This window comes from Dermacentor variabilis, chromosome 8, assembly GCF_050947875.1.
Source record: "Dermacentor variabilis isolate Ectoservices chromosome 8, ASM5094787v1, whole genome shotgun sequence".
Taxonomy (NCBI): domain Eukaryota; kingdom Metazoa; phylum Arthropoda; class Arachnida; order Ixodida; family Ixodidae; genus Dermacentor; species Dermacentor variabilis.
In genome coordinates this window covers 130,624,855-130,631,913 of record NC_134575.1, presented here as the reverse complement: position 1 = coordinate 130,631,913, position 7,059 = coordinate 130,624,855, and the positions used below count along the sequence as shown (strand labels likewise).

The 7,059-nt window shown below is 42.7% G+C and overlaps 1 pseudogene; it reads left to right on the top strand.

Annotated features, from left to right (window-relative positions):
- The first annotated feature begins 240 nt into the window (after positions 1–240).
- On the top strand, positions 241–1,247 carry LOC142591572 (uncharacterized; annotated as a pseudogene).
- The last annotated feature ends 5,812 nt before the right edge of the window (positions 1,248–7,059 follow it).

The window sequence follows — 7,059 nt, the reverse complement described above, 5'->3', positions numbered from 1 at the left end:
CTGCTGTGTCCGTGCACAGCGTATTCGGAGTATGACCCTTCGCAACCACTACTACTATCAAGCAAGGCCACAATCTACCAGCAGACCGGCAACTATCTCCACATCGACCCACTACAACTACTGCGCCCAGCCTTCTGCGCACCTTCATCGTCAACCGTGTCGTCACATCGCAGTGGCAACTTAAGCGGCTGTCCGAGCGTCAGTCCGTTTAGTTGGCACGGAAGCAGCATTTGGAGCACCATGGCTCATACAGCGCACCTTTCCACTTCGCAGGTCTGTAAAAACGTTTCGCTTTATGCTAAGAAAAGTGGCGACCCATTTTTGCTATTGCTTCCGTGCCAACAAGTGCTCTGTGAAATTGTCGCAGATCGTTTCTCTATGGCGTTGCTGTTATTGTGCTCAGGTGACGTGGAAACTAATCCCGGTCCTACTACGCGTACTGAGGCATTACTCGATCTGCAGAATTTGCCATCAAATCCTTCTGAGCAGACGGAAGTTCTTTTCCGGCTGTTAAAAGACCTTCAGGCTCGTTCTGTACAATCTGCTAAGGGTCAGGCCGAGTTGGTTAACGACGTCAAGGCTATTAAGGTTGGTCAAAAGAACATCGAGACAAAAATGGAATGTATCCAGAAAAGATTAGACAACCTTGAAGAAAAAACAAATGTTTTAGACCATCTCCACGATGAAATGACTGGCATTCAGGCGTCCGCTCAAGCCCAAACAACTCGGCTAGACTCTTTACTAATGCGCGTTGACGAACTTGAGGACAGATCGCGACGCAACAACCTCATATTTCATGGCATCCGTGACTCTCGGGAATCGTGGGAACAGTCCGAATCACGCATAAGAGAAGCACTAACGGGGGAATCGACAGCCTGCCTGACACGGCAATCGAACGTGCTCATCGCATTAGTCACTACACGCCTAATAAGTGTCGCCCAATTGTAGTTAAATTCACCAACACGAAAATAAAAGACAAAGTACTTTCTATGCGCGCACAGCTGAAAGAAAAGGGTATTTCTACCTCCGAAGATTTTTCGCCCGCCACCCGTCACGTCCGTAAAAAACTAATTGAGTACGCTAAAAGCCAGCCCCAACCACGCCCTTTCCAGTTAAGGTACACCAAACTAATAATGAATAAAAAACAGTTCGTCTATGACCCGGCAACAGACACCGTCAACGAGCATGCGCCATATGAACCACGAGATAACGGCGGGCATCCAAATTCCCAGCACGTGCCCAGTTAGGAAAACGTGAGGGGATGTGGACGAGAATCATGCATAGTATCTGTGTTCTTTACAAATATTCGAAGCGTCATGAATAAGCGCCCTTCCTTAGCATCCGCATTGGATACTTGCAACGCCGACATTTTTGTGCTTACCGAAACGCGGCTACATTCACAGATTCACGATAACGAAATTCTTCAAACCGCACACCATTTTTCACTGTATTGTTGTGACCGTACAAAGCGTCAGGGAGGCGGCGTGCTCTTAGCCATTTCTAAAGATTTCCCATCTCAGTGTATTCATGTTAATACTGACCTCGAAACGGTTTGGGCCATCATTGAAATAAATCACCAGAAGATAATCATTGGCGTTTGTTACCGCCCCCCAACTTATTCATCTAATTTCGTAAATGAGATGCATGATGTCATTAATATTGTTACATCTCGTCATCCTACATTACCTTTATTTTTGCTTGGCGATTTTAACTTACCGAACATCATATGGAATACTGAACCTCCAACTTTACACCCTTTTTCTTCATTAGCCAATGAGTTCTTAGGCATGTGCTCTGTCTTTTCACTTTCACAACTTGTTACTCAACCCACACGCACTACCGAATCCGTTGAGAACACACTTGACCTTGTATTAACATCGCGGCCTGACCTAGTTTCCGACATCACCTATTTACCTGGCTTGAGCGACCATTCAGCACTTTCGTTCGACATAAATATTTTGCGGCCAAAAACCGGTAAAAAATTCAAATCTTTTCGAGAGTACGCGAAAGGAAATTTTGAAGCCATCAACACCGAATTATCTGCTTTTCTAGACGTATTTATAAACAACTTCGACAGCCGTACCGTTCAGCCCAACTGGAATATGTTTGCTACAAAAATTGCTGAACTAACAAACAAATACATCCCACTGCGCACCATTGCATGTAATCTAAACGCCCCATGGTACAACATCCGTCTCAAGCGCCTGTCTAATAAAAAGAAACGCCTGCACAAATTAGCCAAACGTTCACCTAGCGTAAACCGCTGGACCAAATACAAACTGGCGGCAGATGAGTATGTAGCCGCACTTAAGCAAGCCAAAGATCACTTTCTTGGCTATACCTTGCCTTTAATGCTTAAAACTGACACCAAGAAATTCTGGCGCGTCATTAACCCCAAGGCGAACGACATAATAACCTTAATCGACAGCTCTGGAAATGTTATTCCAACTAATCAATGTGCGTCCGCGCTTAATGATGTTTTCATGCACAACTTTTCATCAACTACACACATTACTCTTCCATCCACGCACGACTACGATTACCAAGCAATGTTTCCCATAATAATTGAACCAGCAGGCATCGTGCCAATTATCTCATCTTTAAAACTATCTTCGGCTCCAGGACACGATTTAATAAACGCGAAATTTTTGAAAAGCACTAGCTGTTACTCTTCAATTTTCCTAGGAATGATCTTCCAACAGTCGCTAGATAAGGGTTCTTTGCCTGATGAATGGAAGATTGGGAAGGTGATCCCACTCCATAAGTCGGGTGACAAGCATTCTCCATATAACTACCGCCCTATCTCGCTCACTTCCATTCCATGTAAGATGTTAGAACATATACTTGCCTCAAATCTTGCTAGCTTTCTTGAAACTAACTCATTTTTTTCACCATCGCAACATGGCTTCCGCAAGGCGTATTCAAGTGAAACACAACTAGTTTTATTTACGCACAAGCTAAACGTCATTCTTGACCGCTCTTCAACTGCCGACTGTATATTTTTAGACTTTTCGAAAGCGTTTGACAAAGTGTGCCATAACCTTCTAATGTTTAAGTTGCATCGAATTAACATTGATCCCAGACTGCTTGCATGGCTTGAGTGCTTTCTTTCTAACCGTTCGCAGTTTGTCTTTGCTAATGACTCAAACTCTCAACCGAGCAGAGTACAGTCCGGCGTACCTCAAGGGTCGGTACTTGGTCCCCTCCTTTTCTTAATTTACATAAATGATCTACCCTCTTGTGTTTCCTCTAACATTCACTTATTCGCCGATGATTGTGTAATTTTCAGGGAAATAATATGTGACACTGATATATCTTCTCTTCAATCCGACCTTAACGCTATTTCTACTTGGTGCCAATCATGGTCAATGGAATGAAATATTAAAAAATGTAAATTTATGCGCGTGTCCAGAACTTCTAACCAGCTTCCTTCTTACTGCATTAATAATCTCCCCTTAGACTCTGTTTCCTCCTACAAATATCTTGGTGTCCATATTACTAGAAACCTCTCGTGGTCCATGCACGCTTCTTACGTAATTAAAAATGCTAACCGCATGCTGGGATACCTAAAACGCAATTTCACTAAGGCACCATCTTCCCTAAAATTAATGTTATACAAGTCACTAGTTCGCTCAAAACTTGAGTACGCCGCAGTAGTTTGGGATCCCTTTCAGAAAAACCTAATTCACTCTTTAGAAATGGTACAAAATAACTCTGCTCGTTTCGTTTTTTCTAATTATAACCGAACTGCCAGCACTTCTGTAATGAAATTAAACCTTGATTTGCCATCTTTAGCCTCTCGCCGTAAAGGCCTTAGACTTTCACTTTTTCATAAGATATTTCATCATCCTTCACTTCGCGACGAACTTATCTCCCCTCCTCAATACATTTCATCAAGGTTAGATCACAATAACAAAGTTGGAATTTCATTATGCCAAACCAATGTCATGTCTCATTCATTCCTTCCGCGTACATCTGCCGAGTGGAATCGCTTACCAGCCTCAACCGCTACTATTGTTGACCATCAGCACTTCACGGCAGTATTAGATAACATTGTATAACTTGAGCATTTCATTCGTGTTTTTGTACTACCAATTGTATAACTGTTTTTGTATTACCGGAACACTGTATTACTGCACTGCATGCACCGTATTTAATTTTATTGACCAGCACTCCAGGAACACTCAAATAACATTGTATAACCGAGAACCATCTATTTCTGTACTATTAACTATTTTGCTGCACTGCACTTTTTTTGTATTTGATGTAACCACTCCCCTCTTTAATGCCTCTGGCCCTGAGGGTACATGAAATAAATAAATAAATAGTTTTCAGGCTGCATTCATTTTTACTGCTTCGTCAGTCTTTCTCAAGTTTTAATTTCGAATATCCCTTATTTTCTCGTTGTTGATTAGTTTTAACAGTTCCGCAAATTCCGGAAAATCTCTTAAGTTGGACACTTTCATTCTTTGTCGTTTCTTAATTGTGAGAGCTTACCTATTGGTCGCCTTGGAGGCTTACCTCACACTGGAAGTGCTGCTTCTGAAGCCAGCCAGGTTACCGTTTAATTCATTGCCTCTATGTCATCTTCATGTGCCTGTTCTAAGGCTGCATATTTGTTTGCAAGTGCTAACCTGAATTTGTCTGCTTTTACCCTTAATGCGTCTAGTTTGGCCTGCTTCTTCATGACCACTTTTACACTTGCTCTCTTCAAATTGAGGTTAATCCTAACCCTCACTAACCTATGATCACTGCCCTTTACTCTACCTAACATTTCCAGATTCTGAAATACATGCTGGGATCGGCAGAAAGTATGAAATAAATTTCATTTCTTGTTTAACCATTCGGGCTTTTCCAAGTCCACATTTTGTTCCAACGCTTCCTGAAGGTGTTCATTATTCGCAGCTTATTCCTTTCCGGGAATTCTACCAACCTCTCTCCTGTAGTATTTCTAGAATCGACGCGGTAATTGCCAATTGATTGTTCACCAGCCTGCTTTTCCCCCAGTTTTGCATTGAAGTCACCCCTTGCTAAAATGTAGTGAGATTGCACTTTTCTCATGGCTAATTCCACATTTTCATAAAACTGATCTACACCTTCATCATTATGGCCGGACATTGGAGAGTAGGCTTGTACCACATTTGATCTATACCTCTTATTAAGTTTTATTACGGCTACTGCTACCCTCTCATTATTACTGTAGAATTCGTCAATGTTTCCCGCTATGTCCTTAAGTATTAGGTACCAACCACGTATTGCTTCTTATCTGGGAGTCCTCTATAGCAGAGCACGTGGCACTTAGTCAGTACTGCATAAGCTTCACCAGCTACTCTAACCTCAGTCTGGCCAATAATATCCCAAATAATGCCTGGTGGTTTCTCAAAGAGTCGCGCTAAGGTAGCCTGACTCGAGAGAGTTCGGGTGTTAAAGGTGGCCAGGGTCAGTTTCCATATGTGGCCTGTCCGGGTCCAGATATTCTTAGCCCCCTCTGCTGCGTTACAGGTCTGACCGCCGCCTTGGCCAGGTGCACGACAGCTGCTGGAGATAGAGGCCCATGGAATCATGTAGGAATCATGAGGAAGGGCATGGCCGAATACTGCACCAAGGAGGCCAATTCCTGTTCTGGTGAGGGAGTGTCTTGTTGAAGCTTGGTGTGTCTTCATAATTTGGTTGTACCTGGATTAGCATAGCCCCACTTGCTCTCGGTGTTTTTGCCGGTGTCAGGCGCCAGTAGAAGCCTGGAGAAAGAGTGTACTGGGGGAGGCGAGTTCGAGTTTCCCCCCTTCAGGTAAAGAATACGCCAGGATTCGAACTTCTGACTGTGGCAACCAACCATCAAAGATAGCTCAGTCAGATAACCCTGCAGGCTGTGAGGCCACCTTAATGTCAGCGAATTCCAGCACAGACGATCCTACGTTCCTGAAAACATGCTTGAATTATCCACGGTATAGAGGTTTTACTGATCGTGACAGGTGGCACTATATAGTATTTCTCAATGGTTCTAACATCATGGTTTCGGGGTCTCCCGTACGCGTGCGGCCATGAACGCGGCTAGATGCAAGATATATTTTCGGTGAATTTAAACTCACTTAGAAGTAGCGTATAAAAGAAAGAAAATGAGAACAAGAAAACGTTTTCAGCGCTTACCGGGAATTCACTAGTCGTGCATGGACTAGGCAGGCGTACAATCTGAACTATCGGTCTCGTGTTCTTACTATTAAAATTTCTCTTCTTTCTTTCTGCTTTGAACTATAGAAATAGGAAATTTTATTGATCTCGTGTGCCTCATACAAAATGAAGTATCGCTGCTCTATAGGTGAACGGCTGAAAATAGGGAAGCGCTTCCTCAATAAGACACTTAGAGGAATGCGGGCAGCACCTCTCTAATTCGAGCGAGCTTCGTTTGGTTGCGGCGACGTGTTGCTGTGTTTTTTTTTTCGTGACACCCGTTTGCATTACTCTACGTGGTTAGAGTAATAATCAGTAAGAAAAGAAAATTAAAAACAGCATATGCTGAAGAACCATTTCTGTGCAGAAAGAAAGCAAAAAATGCATGCAACAATATCCTGCCATTTAATAATGTGTTAACAAAACCAATTAAACCTCTGTTGTCTTTAATTAGTCGAAAGCGTTTAGGCCTGCCAAGTCACTGTTATATGTACGTTCTTGTTAACTGTGTTTTGAAGAATTATGAGATTATAATCTCGTTGTTATCGTATATTTCGTATGGTCTTGTCTTGCACACGCAGTGACAGCCACTGTCAATGGTACCGATAGAAACGGAACTACAGCTCAATCTCCGCAGCACTGTAGAGCCTATAAGCGGTGATAGCCAATGGCGAGGATGTATTCTCACATGTGCTCTTCTGGGCGCCATTCATTCAAAAAAAAATGTCGTTTGCTTGCACCTGCGATATTTTTCTCCGTCTTAGTTCTATTCGGTAGCCCACTGTTGTAGACAAGTTCTGCTACCTCTTTGCTGATTCTGAAGCCACTCTTATAAATCTTTATAATAAATATAAAACCAATTTCCCTTAAATATTCTCGCATAAAGACGAA